This window comes from Oreochromis aureus, linkage group 23 (genome assembly GCF_013358895.1).
Source record: "Oreochromis aureus strain Israel breed Guangdong linkage group 23, ZZ_aureus, whole genome shotgun sequence".
Taxonomy (NCBI): domain Eukaryota; kingdom Metazoa; phylum Chordata; class Actinopteri; order Cichliformes; family Cichlidae; genus Oreochromis; species Oreochromis aureus.
The window spans coordinates 19,975,259-19,994,291 of record NC_052963.1 but is presented as its reverse complement, the minus strand read 5'-3'; the positions used below and the strand labels follow the sequence as shown (position 1 = coordinate 19,994,291).

General features: G+C 38.1%; 2 non-coding genes across 2 annotated transcripts; both read left to right on the top strand.

Moving 5' to 3' along the window:
• Positions 1-448: 448 nt before the first annotated feature.
• trnar-ucu lies at positions 449-521 on the top strand. Its single transcript has one exon. It is a non-coding gene; the product is annotated as a tRNA-Arg (tRNA).
• Positions 522-3,777: 3,256 nt separating this feature from the next.
• On the top strand, positions 3,778-3,850 carry trnar-ucu. The gene has a single exon. It is a non-coding gene; the product is annotated as a tRNA-Arg (tRNA).
• The last annotated feature ends 15,183 nt before the right edge of the window (positions 3,851-19,033 follow it).

Here is a 19,033-nt window from a genome sequence, read left to right as displayed (position 1 = left end):
TTTGCTCCAATGGAACAAGGAAATTAGAAATAAGGAAATTAGCTCCTGTATTGATTTCTTTGTGCTTTTTACTGAGGCTTAGACCCAGTGGTTCAAGTAACCTGAGGGCTACGACTGCAGAAAACGGGGTATATGGACATGTACCTCACCCAGTCACTTTGCTAGAGTCCATTTGGACCTCCTTTCCCTTCAGGACTCCTTTAACCCTTCTTGGCACAGAATCAACAGGTATTGTCCATGCTGACATGACAGCATCACACACTTGTTGCAGATTTGTCTGCTGAACATCTATGATGTGAATCTCCTGTTCCACCAAATCCCAAATGTGCTGTGTTGTATTGAGTTCTAGTGACTGAGGAGGCCATTTGAGTACAGTGAAGTCATTGTCACGTTCAAGAAACCAATCATAATCAGACTTGTTGACTGTTACCTGTGGTGTTTAAGGGCGGCCCCAGTGGCCCAATGGATAAGGCACTGGCCTTCTGTGCCAGGGGTTGTGGGTTCGAGTCCCACCTGGGGTGCTTTCAGCCTGGTGCAGTGGAAGCAGGCTAGGACCATAATCCAGTGGCCAATGGAGCCACTCTCGCCTAGGACTTTCAGATAGCCAGCTTTCTGTTGTGGTTGGAATGGAAATTGTTCATATACACACTTGCTTGGGTGCATTTTAGCCTTCAAATCTCCCTTAATTTCACCAAATCCTATTGGATTGAGATCTGGTGACTGCCGAGGCCGTTTGAGTACAGTGAACTCTCAGCTTTGTGATATGGTGTGTTACCAGAAGATGGTACACTGTGGTCATAAAGGGATGAACATGGTCAGCAAAAACACTCAGGTAGACTATGGTGTTCAAATCATGCTCAGCTGGTGTTAACGGCCCAAAAGCATGCAAAGAAAACACCTTCTACACCACTGCACTACCAGCACCGGCCTGAGCTGTCACACATACTAGACAGAGAGCATGTGCAAATAGTGCACATGAAGATCGTGAGTGACAGGCAGAGCGCTGCAGTGTAAAATTGGTTCGTCCCTTATTCTACCTTAAATGTCCCTCATATTGAATGTTACCTGCAATGCCACTTTCTGACCAACAGATGGCACTCTTACAAATACCAAATCTGATTTGACCGCAGTTTTATCAGACAAGTGCTTGTGTCCAGTCATCGCCTGCCACGCACACCAGATGTGAGGAGAAACGCGATTTGTTTGGTGCCGTTTGGTCCTCATAGCATAATAAGCTGGATAACTGAAGCCCGTATTTACAGGATTTTATTTAATATTTTTCTTTTTTGCTTATTTTTTCAAAGGAAATTCCCATGTGATTGCCAAGCTTGATTTCTTTTTCAGATCCAAATAAACAGATCTGACCAATCAGATCAAAGCATTTGTACCTCAAAATGCGCACCAGCATTAAATATACAATGAAATAGCAAAATAATACTACGTTACCTCAGACACACAGCTAGACGCTTCTCTGAAATGATTTCTCTGCCTCCTCAGATGTGATCCCAACTCTGCCAACAACACGTCAAACTGCCCCACTGACATCCTGAAAATCGATCATGATAAAGCTTCAACACCGGGATCAACCCATCAAATATTCCCTGCTGCTGGTTTCTACTGAGAATTGGATGAACCAGAATCTCAGTTTCTTCTTTTTTTTGTTTAGAAACATCAGGATAAGCTCATCATCGCTTGATTTTGACTTCATTTTGTTCATGGTGCGTCTTTGAGAGGGAATTTTCAACAAAAACACAACATGTTAAATGTGCACCTTCAGTACACGGCAAGTTTGAATCCGTGCTAGGTGTGTAATATCCTTAGTAGTTGAAATGGCAACACAGCCATAGGTGGGAGGGGCTCAAACCAATGTACTCCTACTGTTGGTGCCAAGCCAAGATAAAAGGGAAGGGTTGTGTCTTTGCCAAGATTGAATTGCTAAATTGCTAAGAATTTCGATACCGGATGTGGGATAGGGTGAGATGGAGTCAGACTCATAAAGGGACCATCCAAAAGAAGAAGTAGAGGAAGACTAGTAGTTGAATTAAACAGTTCAATGTAAGAGTTGAGAGTAAATAGTAAGCATCTAATTTTAAAATGAGTGCAGATAATCACATTTGAACCACAGCAATGTTGATGAACGTGATTTTTAATCTCTTTGACGGGCCTTTGGATAAAACATTAGATAAACACAGTTGAGAAACGTTCTCTCTGTGAGGAGACCCTTCTTCTTCAAAGACACTGCTATCCCACTTTGTTCTACGCAATGGGATTCAAACCAGCAACCTTGACAGTGTGAGTGCCATCAGTTCATTAGCTATAATTCCTGCATTCAGACTCATAAATCATGTCGTGCTGCTCGCTCTGCCAGAGTATGCGGCGTTTGGCCCGGAGGTGAAACAGCCATTTAACCTTTATATTGAGCTTTAATTCTCACTTGGCCTTCCCGTCGTTTTCTGTGCTTCACCAGCTTAGTCAATTAAATGAGATTTACACCAGTCCAAACTCATGCTTTAACACACAAACACAAACTTCTGATGAAATTAAAGCCAAGTTCTGGCAGTTATGCTCAAAGTCATCGACCTCGTAAAGCGCTACGTCTCGCCTCCTTGACGGCTTCATCAATCATGGCTGATAATTGTGATTGATGGGGGAGGAGCTCGGGCAAATGAAGGCCAGAAAACATTTAGCCAAGTGCAGCCGGGAGGAGTGAGATTAATGGTGATAAAAGTGACTGAGCGAGGGTGAAGGTGCACCGCGCGGCATTTTAACACCAGTAAATCATTGGCACATTAATGCAGAGATGTCGGTGTAAGTACTGTAAACAAACAAGCAGCCTGTCGGCCTCTGCTGCCCCTGCTTTCCATCTTTTTCTGGGCTGGATTCAAAGGGAAACCTGTTGGTTATTTTCAGAGTAATAAACATAAAAAAGAATAATGTTGCTCAGGAACATACACAGCTTTAAGACTTTCTACTATTAAAAAATAAATAAGGATCCCTTAGAGCAAATGTCTCTTTTTCTAATTATGTTTTAGTTGCTTGTGATTGCAAAAAGAAGAGATTCAAACAGGAGATGTTAACAAGAAGTTATTAAATGAAATTATTTAATGTCCAAATTTGTGGCAACCTGTGCGATCATTACTGGGAGTTGTAAAAGGATTAATTTGATAATATTGGTTAATTAGATAAAAACATGACATCATGATTATTTGTTTCTGTAGATCTTTTAGTTTTCTTCAGAGAAATAAAAACAGTGAATAACTTTTAAATATTGCAGCATCATCCATTAGGATCCAGACTCATAAAAAGGTAACTGTAACATAACTTAATATCAACACTCACAGACGCTTAATTAGGTACACCTTGGTAGTACCAGGTTGGACCCCCTCTTTCCTTCAGATCTGCTTTAATTCTTCATGACACAGATTCAACGAGGTGCTGGAAACATTCCTCAGAGATTTTGGTCCATGCTGATGTGACAGCATCGCACAAATGTTGCAGATTTGTCGGCTGCACATCCATCTGTTCCATCTTCCACCAAATCCTAGAGGTGCTCTATTGGATTGAGATCTGGTGACTGTGGAGGCCATTTGAGTACAGTGAACTCTTTGCCATGTTGAAGAAACCAGTTTGAGATGACATGGTGAGGTATCCTGCTGCAAGCAGCCATCAGATAATGCCATCAGATATTGGTACACTGTGGTCATAAAGGGATGGACTTGGCCGCTGAAAACAGATCATTTTGCCTACAGAACTTGTTACCTGTGGTGTGCAAATGCAGCCCCAGTGGCCTAATGGATAAGGCACTGGCCTTCTAAGCCAGGGATTGTGGGTTCGAGTCCCACCTGGGGTGGCGCAAAGCATTGTAAAGAATATCTGTTAGAACTTTTAGATAGCCAGTTGTAATTGCAGGTTAAGAATTCAAATTTCAGCTTGTCAGCTAGCTTTAAAGCACAATCTTAATTGAAAATTACCAACTAATGGAAATATGTTGAGAAGATCCTGCACTTAGAGTAATTCCAGCTGCTCCAGTACGTGAGGAGTTCGCACAGGTCTAGAATGTGGTTGGTGACAAATGTGTTTTCAGGTGCTGGTTGTAAAAGTAGTTGTAGAAAGTTGCTTCCTGTGGATATTTGAAACTGGTTACAAAGAAATATACAGTGCAGCACCAAAAACATCCTTGCAAGTGATTCCGTCACTAGCAGAGTGGGTCACAGTTGCCTGTAGTTTCTACAGAAAGCACCAAGTTTTTGCAAACACTTACCGATCACTTGCTAAGCAATTGTGAAGCTATGATGGAGGCAAACAAAACCAAAAATGGAAACCATTCGCCTTCAGTTTAAAAGCTGCAGCTTTTAAAATGTGTTGGTTTCATTGGTAAGGCAAAACTTTTACTTTTAAGTGTAGAATGACATCAGTTTCAGTCAAACATTGCCATTTGTCACTCTGTGATCCTATAATTTAATATTGGCATTTAGATGTCTTCAGACCAGGACTGTTATCAAATAGAGGTTGGAGCAGATTGGACAATGTTTTTTTTCGTGTCACGTCAAAACACTGAAGTTGGCTTTGGTACCACCATCATGTTGTTCAATGAAAACTCAAACCTTCAGAATACTTTGGTTACCCAGACTAAATGAGATGTTATTCTGATGGCATGAATTACAATAGAACTTGAAGAGGCTTTTTGTATATTTTTTGGCTACATGTAGTTACCATAAATTCATCCATTCAGGTGTAACTTAGCAAAATACTGATTAAATCAAAAGTGCCAGTACCACTAAACCATCTAAACAATTTCTTCAAATTAATCCAGTTAATTAATAAAGTTTGCTGAAGTCGTAAGAGTTCATTTAACTCACAGTTTTAATGTGGTTCAGGAACGTTTGAGTGTTTATTAGCTCCTTCTTGGCTTCTTTTGTGATTAGTTTGTGCCCTTTCTGCAGTCAGGTTGTTAAAGTCAGCTCTTCTACTGCATCAAACTCCCACTGCTGAGTCACCAACTGACAGCTTTCAAGTCGGACTGTCACTGGGATTTAGACCATGTTCGTACTAAGCCGGGTAATCCATGAATCTTCTTCTCTCTGTTTTGACTCTCTGCCTATTTCATAACAGCATTTCTTTCCACTGTTTAAGTTCATAAATCTGAAAAGGGATGGTTTGACAGGCAATTTAGCGCTTCTGGGGTAACAGGGAGACGTTTGTAGACGCTCCTTCATATCATTGAGAAAAACAATTGTACCATATTTCAGTGTTTTGTTTTTGTTCTTTTTACTTTAAATGATTTTAAATACTGTTTTGATTGTTCCGTGATATTGTTCTTGAGGAACATGTAGCAAAATTTCCTCAACTACAAGCGAATTAATTTTAGTCTGGACCACTACAGTCAACATTAATTTCTATTAATACGTTGCAAAGTGGCTTGCAGAGGCAGCAGCAACCATGGGGAGACTAAAAACCAAAAACCTAAACCAAAAACCAAAAACCTAAAAAAACCTAAAAACCAAAGCAGCCTAAATAACCAGTCCCAAATGAGACCTGCACATTGGATGTGTAGAAGGGTGTCAGTGGAGCTTTCAGATAAGATGATCTGCCATGACTGTCTTGAGCTGGACTTCACAGCTGGACTGAACTAACATTGTATGCCATACACCATATATACAACAACTTCCAGATTGATCATTGCAATATTTTAAAAAGAAGAAGCTTTAAAGTGTCGTGGAACTGTGGCTAAAGTGTGCGAAATGTGTGAAATGTCTCTTTTCATCAATTCTGCTCAAAAACTGCAGAAAAACTGACTTGGCTGCTCAGAATGTTGGTTGCCCATATTTTCTTCTGGCTTGGCAGAGGAGGATAGTAATGCCTGTACTCTATGGGTCAAACTTTACTAAAGTGAGGGAAGCAGAGAGTCTTATTTTAACTCAAAATTATGATTTGTTCTTTTTATACCTAACCAGTCATTCTCGTACTGAAACCTTATTAATGAAAATGAAACTTGTTGTGTAAGTAAATACAAAGGAATGGGAAGAAATGGGAAAAATGAAAGAGGGCCTGCTTTTCCTTATTCTCTGTTAGGTATTTACTGTTCCAGTGGTGGATGTTCAACTCTAAGTGCCAATTTCAGTTTGTTGTTTCTACTTTTGGCTCTGTATGATGTCAGTGAGAGCAGATGTTGATTATATGATGATCTCAGACAAAGAAGCTCTGGCTCTGAGCACAGAAGCCCCACCCACTTAGTGTTCCAACCTTTAGAGATGCAACCAATCAGAAGAAAGTTGACTTCAGGGAAGTGTGGGTTTGTAGGGGGAGGAGCTACAATGGCTTTAAATAGACAGTAGATGACTGATGACTGAGGGTAAAGGCCCAGTATAAGGTTTTTAAAAAGGGTCATTTTGAACTGTGAACCATCCAAACCTGCTCTAGCATACGATTTGATCCCGAGTGGCTTGAAAACTTTTGTCACTCTTCCAAGGTGGGAGCACTATTTCATGTGAACATTAAATTTCATGACCTTTATCAACTTCTGGGACTTTGTCAGGGTAGCTCTTGGCGCAAGTTTGGAAAACTTTCTCGGCTTATGTTGAGCAGCGTTCATGCGACTGAATCAGGTGCCAACATGTAAATCAACATCCATGGGGCCAGTTGTCCTTAATGCATCCCTGGCATTTTAATGTAGTCAGTGATATTTACAGAAACGAGTTCAAACATCTGCTGCGGACGCGTGCAAACAGGATTTTAATGCCAGCTGTGATTTATACCTGCACAATATCAACAGAATTAAAATGTCGCAGGTGCTGAAACCAACAGAGATCACTGACGTACGTTCCAGCTGTAAACGATCAAGTATTAAAGCATTCAAATCACATTTACTTTCTGTGCAGTTTGAACAGCTGAACTGATCTAAAATTAACTGATACAGAGCTCATAAGCTTGGCTGACTCAGTTTAATGCCCACCTTACACTAATGGAGTTAAAGAACTGTGTGGTAATGAACATAATTTATGGATTACAATTAGGAGCTCATCACTCCCGCATTAACTCTTTTATCTTTACTTCTTCCCGGCCTCTTAAACTCTCAAGTGATCCAGTTGGAAAGCTTTGGTTGCCATGGGAAGCCTGGGACAGAGGGGGTTGTGGGTAATTGGTGTTGAACTCAAGTGGACACCGCTGAGGTTTCGAAGATAATGAGTTTACAAAGGAGGCCCCACAGAGAGGAGATGGGAGCGGGTCCAGCTCTATAGTGCTGATTTACATTACCGAGGTGGACTCTCTGGCCGAGCTCTTTATTGATTGATCGCAGAGTGAAGCCCCACATGAGATTTAGCCCCCAGCTGTAAAGTGTCTGCTTTTGCACTGAGGTAAGCGCCTCAGACCATAGAGGAGCACACAGTCAAAGACAAATATTACCTTTTAAAAAGAAATGCAATCTTTAAAGCTGCAGTCATTTTCCCTTTGACAATTTTCAGCCCAGAATCTTCACATAAAGAATCACAAATCAATTTGAAACTTCATTTGGCAGCTGCTGGTAAAGAGAGTTTTATGTCTGTATTAAGTTAAACATGTATTTCATCTTTGAAAGCTACAGGCAGAAATTTTTACTGGGTTTTTATTTTGATCTGAATAGATGGGTAACTGGTATGTTTTTCTTTATTTGTTCAAATGTTATAATATCAAATGTCTCAGTTATTGTTTCTGATTTCAGAGGATTTTTTTTCTAATCTAGCCAGTTTGTTACTCATTGGTCTTTAGCCACATAAGCTATTTTTTTTGTTTTGTTTTGTTTTTTCTCAAAGCAGCAAAATGTGCATATTTTGGGAAATACATACATTTTCTGTTCAGGAATAAATGAGAATAAAAATATCCTCTTATACAGTCATGAAAATGATGCATATGTTTTCCTCTGTACACCACCACATTGGGTTTTACATCAACAATTAAGATGTGGTTAAAGTGCAGATCAGCAGCCTTAATTTGAGGGATTTTAGTATTGCAGAGGATCAGAAGCATTTGGAAAAACTAGTGTCATTTTAAATATAAGGGCTGTTTTTAATACTTGGATTAAGTCCTTGATTGCCTGAACCCATGAATATCACCACATGCTGCTTCCTCTCTTTAGATCCTCATCCATTCCTTTACCACAGCTGCCTTCAGTTGCTATTAACCCTCTATATTTCTATTCATGAAGCCATCTCTTGTAGACCTTGGCAATGATACTCCTTTCTCGTCCAGGGTGGCTTAGTTAGATGTGAAGTTCTTAATCATGGAGATAATTCTGTGATCATTAACTTCAGGTTTCTTCTCCGGACTTTCCCTCATTTTGCACCAACATGTGAGAGTTCCACTGAAAAACTATGAAATGCATATTCAACACTTGGAATGAATCAGGCTGAATCAGCCAAGTTTAATTCATACAAATAAATATAAAATGTTAGCAGTTATATAACGAGGTTCATGGACTATCCACTTGTTAAGTGATGACATATAAACCATGCATCCGGGTCCAAATTACACTGTGTTCATTAAGGTTGTTGCCTTTTTAACATGTTTAATGCTTTGTTTTGAACAAGCCCCTAAAAATAGTATATTTTACTACATATACACTATATATACAGTATATTAATGACTAACCAGGTGTTCTCCTCACTGAAGTTATGTTTGTTTTCAGCATCTTGTTCCTGCCACGCGATGTGTCCCTGACCATCGGGAACCCTCATGTTAACTTTTATTGCAGGTGGGAAAAGTTAGCATTCATCCTCCAGCTTTACTATGCTAATGTGTTTCTATTATCCTAACCATAGCTCTGTAGCTAACCACTAGGTAGCACATCATTTTATGCTAGCTAGCCCAACTTCAGTAACCCTACAAATGTTGCTGCTGTTTAGTTTTCTTCTTCATTTATGTCTGAAGTGATAGCAGAGCTGTATGTTTTAATTTTTAAGAATTCCTCAGTCACAACATGGTGTTTCATCTTTAGATGGAAACTAGCAAGCTAACTCCCTCGAGCTAACTTCTAACTCTGTTAAACTTCATAAATCCTGTTTTTCATTAATGCCCGAATGTTAAACTTTACTGTTACACCTGGTAGTGCAGCCACACTGATCAGTTTATTAAAGATGAAAGAAGTTAGAGAGTTTTTAACTCTCAGTGATGCCGCACTGTTTGTTTGAGATCGGAAACTGAGGAACAGTTTGGACCCGGAAACAGCTAATGATGTCAGACTCAAGAGGTAGATAAGTATATGTTTTTTTAATATACTTATATACTTATAATATAGTTATATTTCATGTAACTATAGAGTTAGCATATATCACAAGTAGTCAATATAAAAGTATTTTTCTATTCATGGAATCAGTTATATCCATGCAGTCCTTACTCTCTGTGATGAGATTTAGTCCCATGTGTCTTTAAGATTGGATTACAAAAAATAAATACATTTATTGGAACTTGTTGGGAACATGTAGCACTGGCAAAGGAAAAAGAAAGTAGGAAATACGCTAGTCTTATGTAAGTGCATGTACTTATAAATTCATGGCCTTTCTGAGCTAAAGTGATAGGACATGTAAAGGTTGATTTAGCGTCCAAACAATCAGCAGCACCTAATGAATTGATTAAAATGAAAGACAGGAACAGTTTTTATCCTTGAAACATTGAAAAGTTTGTTTTTAAAGCATAAATAGCACCTCACCAGTCTGAGCCACAGTCTGAGTAAGCCTCATCACTCAGGACACTCACACACACTTCAAATTTTAAAATATCAGAATTGACACCTTTTCTTCGGTTTCATTTTACAGAAATCTGCTGGTGTTATTTTGTTGGTCACCTGATACGAAGAAAGGTGTTTCTTGAGCCCAAATAACTTTAGTAAGCATTTCTTACAGCCTCTTAACCTTTAAATGAGACAAACAGGAATTAATCTGAATCTTCACTCGACTGCAGGAACATTGATAAATCTGTCAAACAAATACTTAAACATAGCTCTCTTTTATAAATGGGCATTTACAAGGTTATTCTATCTATTTACAGGGGATGCTTCAAAATGAATAGTGAGCTTTAGCTTGAACTGAGCAAGCTGCAAATGATCTGACACATTCAATAACAGCCATCCCTCATTTTCATTTTCCGAGATGAATCTGCATCTCTTGAAGCTGCTGCCAAAGGAGTATGCATCCATTTATGTGGGAAAAACATCATTACCCTCTGTTGCTCATGTTGCATCTTGACTGAGTGTCCTTGAGCGAAAATCCAAATCCCTTCCTGCTTGCTCTCTTTGTGAGTTCCTCTGCATAACAGCAACACAAAATGTGAAACGTGGTTGATGCAGAGGATCTAGGCAGAGAAATGGTAATCATTTACTAACCAGGGATTTGTGGATTTAAAGATTCAAAGGCTTCCCTTTCAAAGTGGCATCATTTCATCATGTTGACAGAGTGGGTTTTGTCTGTATTTAAAATTGCAGATGGAGCTTTCAGTTTGCAATTGGATCAAAAGCAGGAGCGCTTAAAAAAACTGAAAAACAACAGATATTTGTGGGGGGGTTTCAAAATCTGGGTAGTGTCCAAACCTCAAAAGGATTGTTGAAATGCTTTATGGTTTGCTTAAATGCAAATTTACTACCGAGGAATTATTAGTAAATCCTGAAAAATGCTGCCTAAGGACAGAAGAAGCTGCATCGACATTTCAGGTGTGTATTTGTGTTTTTGCCTGAAGATACAGGCCTTTAATCCACGGCCTTTCCACAGCTTCGACGGAGGAAATGATGAATAAGTAATTTCCCGTGAACAGGTTGTGCAGCCTCAAGTGTGGAGTCATCATAAACGGACAGCTGGAAGCAAGAGACACAGAAATGGGTTGTGAAGAAGAAGAAAGGAAGGGAACATAATAGAACGAAGACAGCCTGAAGATGAATTATCTTGATGTCTCTGCAAAAACCTCAAGTTTTATACAGCTGTAAAGAATTCCAGTGCATTTACAAGGCATCTGTTTGCATAGATAATAGAGTTTACTTTGTTTTTATTGTATCTGTGTCTTCTATCGCCTCCTCTCAGGAATAATTAAACAACTTCTACAAACTAAACAAGAAAGCTTAACTGACCTCCAGACCTTATTTATTCAAATGGTAATAGTTAATTTTATCATGAAGAAAAACTGTGAATTTTGCAGACCAATCTATCAACCAAGATCTCCTCCAAGAGATGTTGAGTCTTTTCCATTCAGAGATCTGAGTATAATTGTAGGGAGCACAGAGATCTGCACAATCTGAGGAAATCCAGCCAACACACAGTGGAGAGCTTAGAGAGGAAGTGAGGAAGACAAAGACGTGACTCCGGCCAAGAGCTAAAATGTAGCTAATGTGCAAGTTCAAAAAAGAAAACCAGTAATCAGTCATCTGCCTGTTTTTCTGTTCTCTTCCTCACTACCTTTTCCTCACGCTGTCAATCTCAATACTGTCATCGTTACTCTAGTCCAACTATCTCTTTGCCCGCCTTCTTTGGACAAATCAGCCTCCACTTTGCATCGTTTAAATCTGTGGTCTCTCCCTTTCAGACTCTCCTTTGTGCAACCCACCTCCTCCCCATCTCCACCTCACAGACACCTCTTTACCACCACCAGTGTCTAGATTCTTGGGGGGGTCCTGTCCTAAATCCTGGTTCCATTTAGCCAAAAAGGGTCATCAGAGTCTAATCACCAAATACATTAATTTCTCTATCTCATTAAATCATGTTCAGATTCTTCCAAGAGATCCTTATTGAACTCGAGGCTGATGATTTACCAGCTGATGATAGGCCAGCAAATGGACTGGTCCTCACAGACACAAGAAACTGATGAGAAGAGGTCATAAAAAAGGCTCAAACACATGACCTCCTGAGAACAGTGAAAGAGAAAGGGGGACGTAAAGAGGGAAAGAAGAAGGAATAAGACTGGATATTTCAGTGTTCATGATGGAAAATCACAAATTCATTAGTTTTGTACCAAAATGACCTGCAGTGCAAAAACACAAAGATGAAAATATTTTTATAACAACTGATAAAATCTGCTTATTAACTACCTAAATAACAAATAAACATCCACCGCAGACTGTTTTGTGGTTTTATGTTTATTATGTAGTTTATTCACGCACCAGGAACTGTTGAGTCATATTAGTGAACCAACACAAAGTGAGTCCAGACACTCCATTTACATTTAACTAAGCCACAAGACTCCGTTACAATAACCAAAGCAGTGTTTGCTGCTTAAAACACAAGCAGGAGCTTGGTTCTGTGAGCCCTCCATTGACCCGACCACCAAGTCCAATGCAGTTCATAGATGTTAGCAATTATGTAATTGCGTAAAGGAAATGCAAAAACATATTTTAGCTGTATGTCCAATAAAGAGAGCTAAAGTCGTGGAACAACATCTTGCATGTACTCTTTTCCACGAGCTTCTGCAGCTTGATTTAATTCAGTGATTCTTATTTGTCATGCTGTGGTAAAAGTAAACCTGTGTCCAGGGGTTTTCTACAATCCATTCATTTTCATGACTTTATATATGCTCATTCATTCATAAAATTAGCTAGGTATATTTCCCTATGATTCTAATTTTGTAGTATTTTTTCAAACTTCGGGTGGCAAACTTCAGGTAGTAGAGCAGGTTACCTACTAACCATAAATTTGGTGGTTCAATCCCAGTCTGCTTCAGTCTTCTTGCCAAATATCCTTGGGCAAGGTACTAACCCCATGTTGCTCTCTGATGCATCCATTGGTGTATGAATGCATTTGAATGTTATATAGGAAGCATGTAGAAAAAAAGTGCTGGTGTGAATGTATAAAGTGCTTTGAGTGCTCAGAGTAGGAAAGAACCAGTGCATTTTACATTTTCCGTAATTTAAAAAAATCTATTTTTAGTATATTTATACAAACAGAATTACCACAGCTCTGACTGTCTGGGAACACAACAAATCTTAAGAGAAGCTCTGCTGCCTTTTCTTTTTCTACTTTATGCTCCTGCTTACTACATTTTTTTCCAGGCATTCCTGTGTTTGCATGTGGCATGTGAAATAAACCAAATTCCTGGTGTTCCTTCCCATAACCAACCTGGCTGACAAGCAAACGCTCAGTTATTCTGATGCAAAGTGAGCCATGCTGATAGTGAAGCTCCTCGATAAAGCCATGAATAGAAGCCTCCTTTTCACGTCCCACAGTTCCCATTCAACCCACATGAATAGACGCGTCCAATCCAGCCTCGGTCTCTAATAAGTTCTGAACTACAGGGCAGCAACGGCTGCTCTGAGTGTGTCGTATCCAGAAAACATTTACCTCTTCATGGAACTCCCAGCGTTTAGTGCCAGATTTCTCAGGGGTCGTCTCCTGTGTGGGAAAAATCCCCTCAGTGTTTAATTTTTGCCTTTAATGTTCTTGAAATGTGCAAAACAAACTGTGCTTGTAAAATTCCATTAAATAATATCATGGACTGCAATCAGCAACCTCTGCAAAAAACATGAGGTGCTTTTACTGCCTCCCAAGACAGAAAATACTCTTCAAGAGAAGTATTTACCCTGCTGCAATATATTTATACAAATTAAAGGATAGACATCAGCAGACCTCATGATTGCCTGTTGTTTTTTGTTTTGCTTTTTATTTTTGCTGAGGATGTAGTTTTACCTTTATCTATATTTAACATCCCTGCTGGAAAAATTTGCTTCTAGTGATGACTACAATGATTGCAAAGGTAGATTATCCATCCATCCATCCATCCATCCATCCATCCATCCATCCATCCATCCATCCATCCATCCATCCATCCATTCTTATCCAGTTCAGGGTCACGGATCCTCTAGTGCAGGGGTGGGGAACTCCAGGCCTCAAGAGCCGGTGTCCTGCAGGCTTTAGATGTGTCCTTGATCCAACACAGCTGATTTAAACAGCTAAATGACCTCCTCAACATGTCTCAAGGTTCACCAGAGGCCTGGAAATGAACTAATCATTTGATTCAGGTGTGTTGACCCAGGGTGATATCTAAAACCTGCAGGACACTGGCCCTTGAGGCCTGGAGTTCCCCAGAGCATCTCCCAGTTTTCAGAGGGTGAGAGGCGACATATACCTTGGACAGGTCAAAAGTCTATCACAGGGCTCAAACAGAGAGACAGAAAATCATTAAGATCTACAACCAGTTTAGAATCTAAAACCAATTTAAAATCACCATTTGACCTAACATGAATGGTTTGGACGATAGCAGGAAGCCAGAGTACCCAGAGAGAACCCACATAGATGCAGGGAGAACACAGAATGCCACACAGAAAGGTCCCAGTCTGTATTCAAACCCAGATTACAGCGTTTTATTGGTAGAGACTTCTACTTAAGTAAAGCAAATTACTATAATTTATTTTTTTAATTTTTAAGTTTTTCTACTGTTATTTTTTCTGTAAAAATACTGTAAAAATCTCATGATGCTGTTTTTTTACAGTATTTTTACAGTAATAGTGCAATTTGTCTCTATATATCCAGTAATTTGTATAGTTTCTTTTGTGAAGAAAAATACTTCATTTCTAAGAGATGACTGCCAATTGCACGAAACACTTTTAAAGTTCTAGTTAGCTGAAATCCCACAATGCATTGGTAAATTTGACATTTACAGTATAGTACATTTGATCTAATTATCAGATAAGCTGATGTGGGCTCCCAGAATAAATTGCTGTTAAAAGAACTTACAAAGAATATACAACCAACACAATGTGATTTTTATAGCGATGAGTTACAGCACATACATGTTGGTAAAACGGCCATAGGTCTGAATGGTTGCTGTCTCTCTCTCTCTTTGTCTTAGCCCTGTAACATAGACTGTTTCCAGGGTGTACCCCCTCCCCTCTTGCTGGAGCAAGCTCCATTACCACCACATGGCCGTGGAGCTTGGATAGGGGGTTAAGAAACTTGACGGGTGGATGGATGGTCCTTGGTGCTTCCTTGATGACATTGTGCAATTCAATGAAACACCAAAAGCTATGATTGGCCAAGGAGTTTGTCCAAGTCACAGCGAAAATTTTAGGAATCCAATCCAACATCTCTTATTGTACAAAAACTCTGTGTAGTTCAACTTCTATGTATTTTAGGACCCAAAAGAAACAAGCAACCAAAATAAGATCAGAGTTGATCTGATTTATTCCATGTAAATAGCTGAAGTGTGTTTGCTTTGAAACAGATAGATCTGTGCCGCCATTTAAAGTGTTTCCCAAGGTGATGCACTCTTAGATGGAGAAAGTTTGCCTGGTCAGTGTCAAAAGTAGTACATAAACAGAAACACAACTTTCAATTCAAGGTCATCTTCCAATGCAAATTTCTCACTTTCTAAATCTTTTGGGGCGCACATTTAAATAAAAAAGAAAACACACACACAAAAACAAAGATAAACGTGAATAATTCATCGTTCAAAAAACAGTTCAGATTCAGTCTCCTGTAGTGCATCATGTGTTTTGTCATGTGGAAAAAAATGAAAACTTCAGCCTGTATGATTTAACTGCAGTTATTCACAGTCTGAGACACTGAAAATGTTTTTTAGAAATGCTTTTTGAAATGTGAGGGTCCAAGGTGACTTCAGCCCGCTGAATGGATATCACAGCCTTGCATTGATCTCCAGTCACTTCATAGCTCGCCTTACAGATATCCATCGCACCCCCGTCGGCCCCTGACAGAGCAGAATGAGAAAGCATGCGATGTTTGGTCAGATAAATCACACCGCTTTCATGTTTCTGAAGCTGCTGCAGCATTCATCACGCACAGAGCGATGCTTTCTAAAGTCCTGCAGGTTGTTTCTTTTTCTTTTTGGGGGGATGTGACCAAACTGTGAAATAAGACGTGAATGTGAGAACTGAATAAGATAAGAGCTCATGAATAAAACGCAATGATTCATTCTACCTTCGTGTTCACATGTGAAATGGATTCACGCAATTAGCATGGCGTGCAAAGGTAGAGATATGATGCTTTGAGCTTTGAGTGATAAAGTGAAGGCAGTGGATAGAAATCTGATGGGTTTTTTTTATGAGATTAATTGGGGCATTGCATTTTAATTTCCTCCCTTTCTCCTTCTCCAGCTGTTGATCTAATTAGCGGGCTTGTTGGAGACTTTGGGTGCTGCCTTTAAAAGCTCCCTCAGGCATGACTGCAGGGGGAGCAGAGAGGCAACAGGATACCTCACTGCAGCATGTGGGCGTTTATCACTTCCACTCATCTCCTCTGTTCATAACGAGCTTTGAGAGTCCAGTTTGCTCAGCTTTCTGATCAAAGTCAGACCTTTTTGTGTTTTTTTCCTCAGTCCACTTTATATTCAGACTGGTAAAGGTGCTTGATTTGATCTGTTGTGTGTGATGGTGGATTTAGTCTTAAAAGTAGTCAGTCAGTGGGCTTTGAAATAGTTTAATTTATGACTGGTTAATTTGCCTGCTGACTGACTATAGCTGACAGTATCTCAACCCCACTAGATTCACATTACTGAGGTTTGGGAGACAGAACAAATGCTATATCACTATATAGCATTTATTCTGTCTCCCAATTAGCAAGCTAATGTCTAGGGCAACAGTTTCCATACCAAACTATGCAACATTCAGATTTAAAAAGTTTGAAAATAGTGAAAATGCTCTGTGTGGATAAAAGTCATTGGCCATAACTTTTTGAATTCAAGAGTTTAGAGTACCAGAGGTGTATAAAATCAATTTCTTCCGTCCTAGATATTCCACAATTAGCTGTAGTTGGTTTTATTGCAAAGTGAAAGAATTTAGAAACCACTCATTGCCCCCCAGCATTCACATCAGCACTAAATCTGTGCACCAGGAGCTTCGTGGCATGGGTTTCCATGGCTGAGCTGCCCCTCTGGGTGTATTGCTATTGTCCATTCAGTGTTTGCTTCCAATTAAACAGGGAGCTGCTGGTTTCTTTGTGGCATTATTTCATAATCTCAACCTTTTAGCCTTTTTAGTAGTCTTGCTTTTGTGATTCTTTCTTTTATTTAAAAAAAAAAAAAAACAACAACTTTTTCCTGTAACTATAGTATTAATTTAGAGAATGTCATTACTTTCTTTCATAATCATGACTATTATTTCACCCAGTTTTGTTCTTGTGTACATCCCCCCTTATCTTCACTGTCTATATATCAGAAATGAGACTTTTTCTTCATAATGTTGATTTTGTGTCTTTTTTGTGAGTTCTATTAAAAATATCAGTATTTTTTCCATAATTCTGTTGTTATGTCACTATTTGATCTCTCTTCATATTCTCAGTGTTATCTCATCAGTTTCAAGTCAGTATTCTGACTTTTTCCTTGCTATCTTCACTATTTATCCAGTTATTCAGACTTTGAAATGTGTTTTCTCTTTATCATTTTAATGTTTTTCTCTCTGACTCTTTACATTTTTAACTCATGGTTATGAGTTTTTGTAACAAGTTTGTGATTCTTTTTAAAAAATAATATTGAATATTTATGTCATTATTTAGAATCTTGACTTTTTATGTTACAAGTTGGACTTTTTCCTCAAATATTTGACTATTTTGTAATTATTATTTGTCTATTTCTCATAATCTCATTATTTCTTACTTAATTACTTACTTACTTTACTTATTTCATTATTTTAACATCTTCTAATAAGTTTATAATTTTGACATTTTTAATACCAAGTTTTAAATTAAAAGAAATAATGATTTTATTTTTTATTTCATAATTGCACATTAATCCTAATTTGCATTTATAGTTGTTCTCTATGTTTATGTTCTCTCTACTCTATGGGTTTCTTATTTCAAGATATTGTCCTCTGTTTTTTGAGTCATCGTCAACTCGAGTATAACATCTCTATGTGCTGACCACACGTTTAGCAATGAGGTCAAATCATTTGATTGTTGGGAAGGTTAATTGTGGAGCTGTATTAAAGATGTCATACTGCTTTTTCAGAGAGTGGACGTCACCAACTCTCACAAAGCACTTTTATTCTGCTTTTAATCTGTTATATTTAGTCTTTAGACAAGCTCTGGTTTTGAGGTTTTTCTTTCTGTTGTACTTTTGAACTAAAGCACAGTTAATTTTTTTCTGACTTTTCTGAATGTTGTTAGCAATGTCACCCAGACCCCAGCAGCCACAGAGGGATTTTATCTCGCTGACAATATTCACTCACCAAACCATCTATGAATTGCGGCTCATTAGCAGAGGACCATCCTGCTCTACGAGTCATTAACCCTTCAGCTTTATTTATAGACAGGCCCAGTCAGTGCTGATCATTACTGACTCCTGGGACAGTTTTATTGTGTTAACTGACATTTTATTCCCTATTTATGGAAATAACAACAGGTTCATTTTGTTTACCGAAAATTGAAACATGTGTTGGAACTAAAGAGACGAAACTTGGCTTCCTTTAATGTCACATGTATCATGGACATAGTAACGGTTAGTCAAGTGGCATGCCACATTTATTTATATATTTATATTTAATAATTCTGATTCATTTCATGATTATATATATTATACTTTTTTAAAATTCCACAATTTTTTAATTTTATTCATTTTATTACTAATTTTTTTTTGCCTTTTCTTTGGAATTTTTGTTCAATAAGCTAAACTTTTTATTTATTATTTTTTAAAACGTTTTATTTTCTTTGTACTTTATCATTTCTCTTTATCAGTTCTGTTTATCTTCTATTTTTAACAGTTTGTTTTATAATTTTGACTTTTGATTTTACAGTTTAGAATTTATTTTACTACAATTTAAGCTTTTTGAGGGTTTTATTATTACAAATTTGCCCTTATTTCTTTTGTTTCATTTTATCTAATAATTTATGTGTTTTGTTCCTTTTTACCTCTTAGTTTTGTACTTTTGCCTAAATTTGATTAATTTTATTTTATGTTTAGTATACACTCTGCACATTTTAACTCTAAATTTAAATGTAACTTTTTATTTAATAATGTTTAGATTTTTAATTTCTAAATGCAATATTTATTTGTAGCTTATAGTTTATAGTTTATATTTATTTATAAATATTAGCTTTTATTTCAGATTTTTCCATTATATTTAAGTTTTTACTTTATA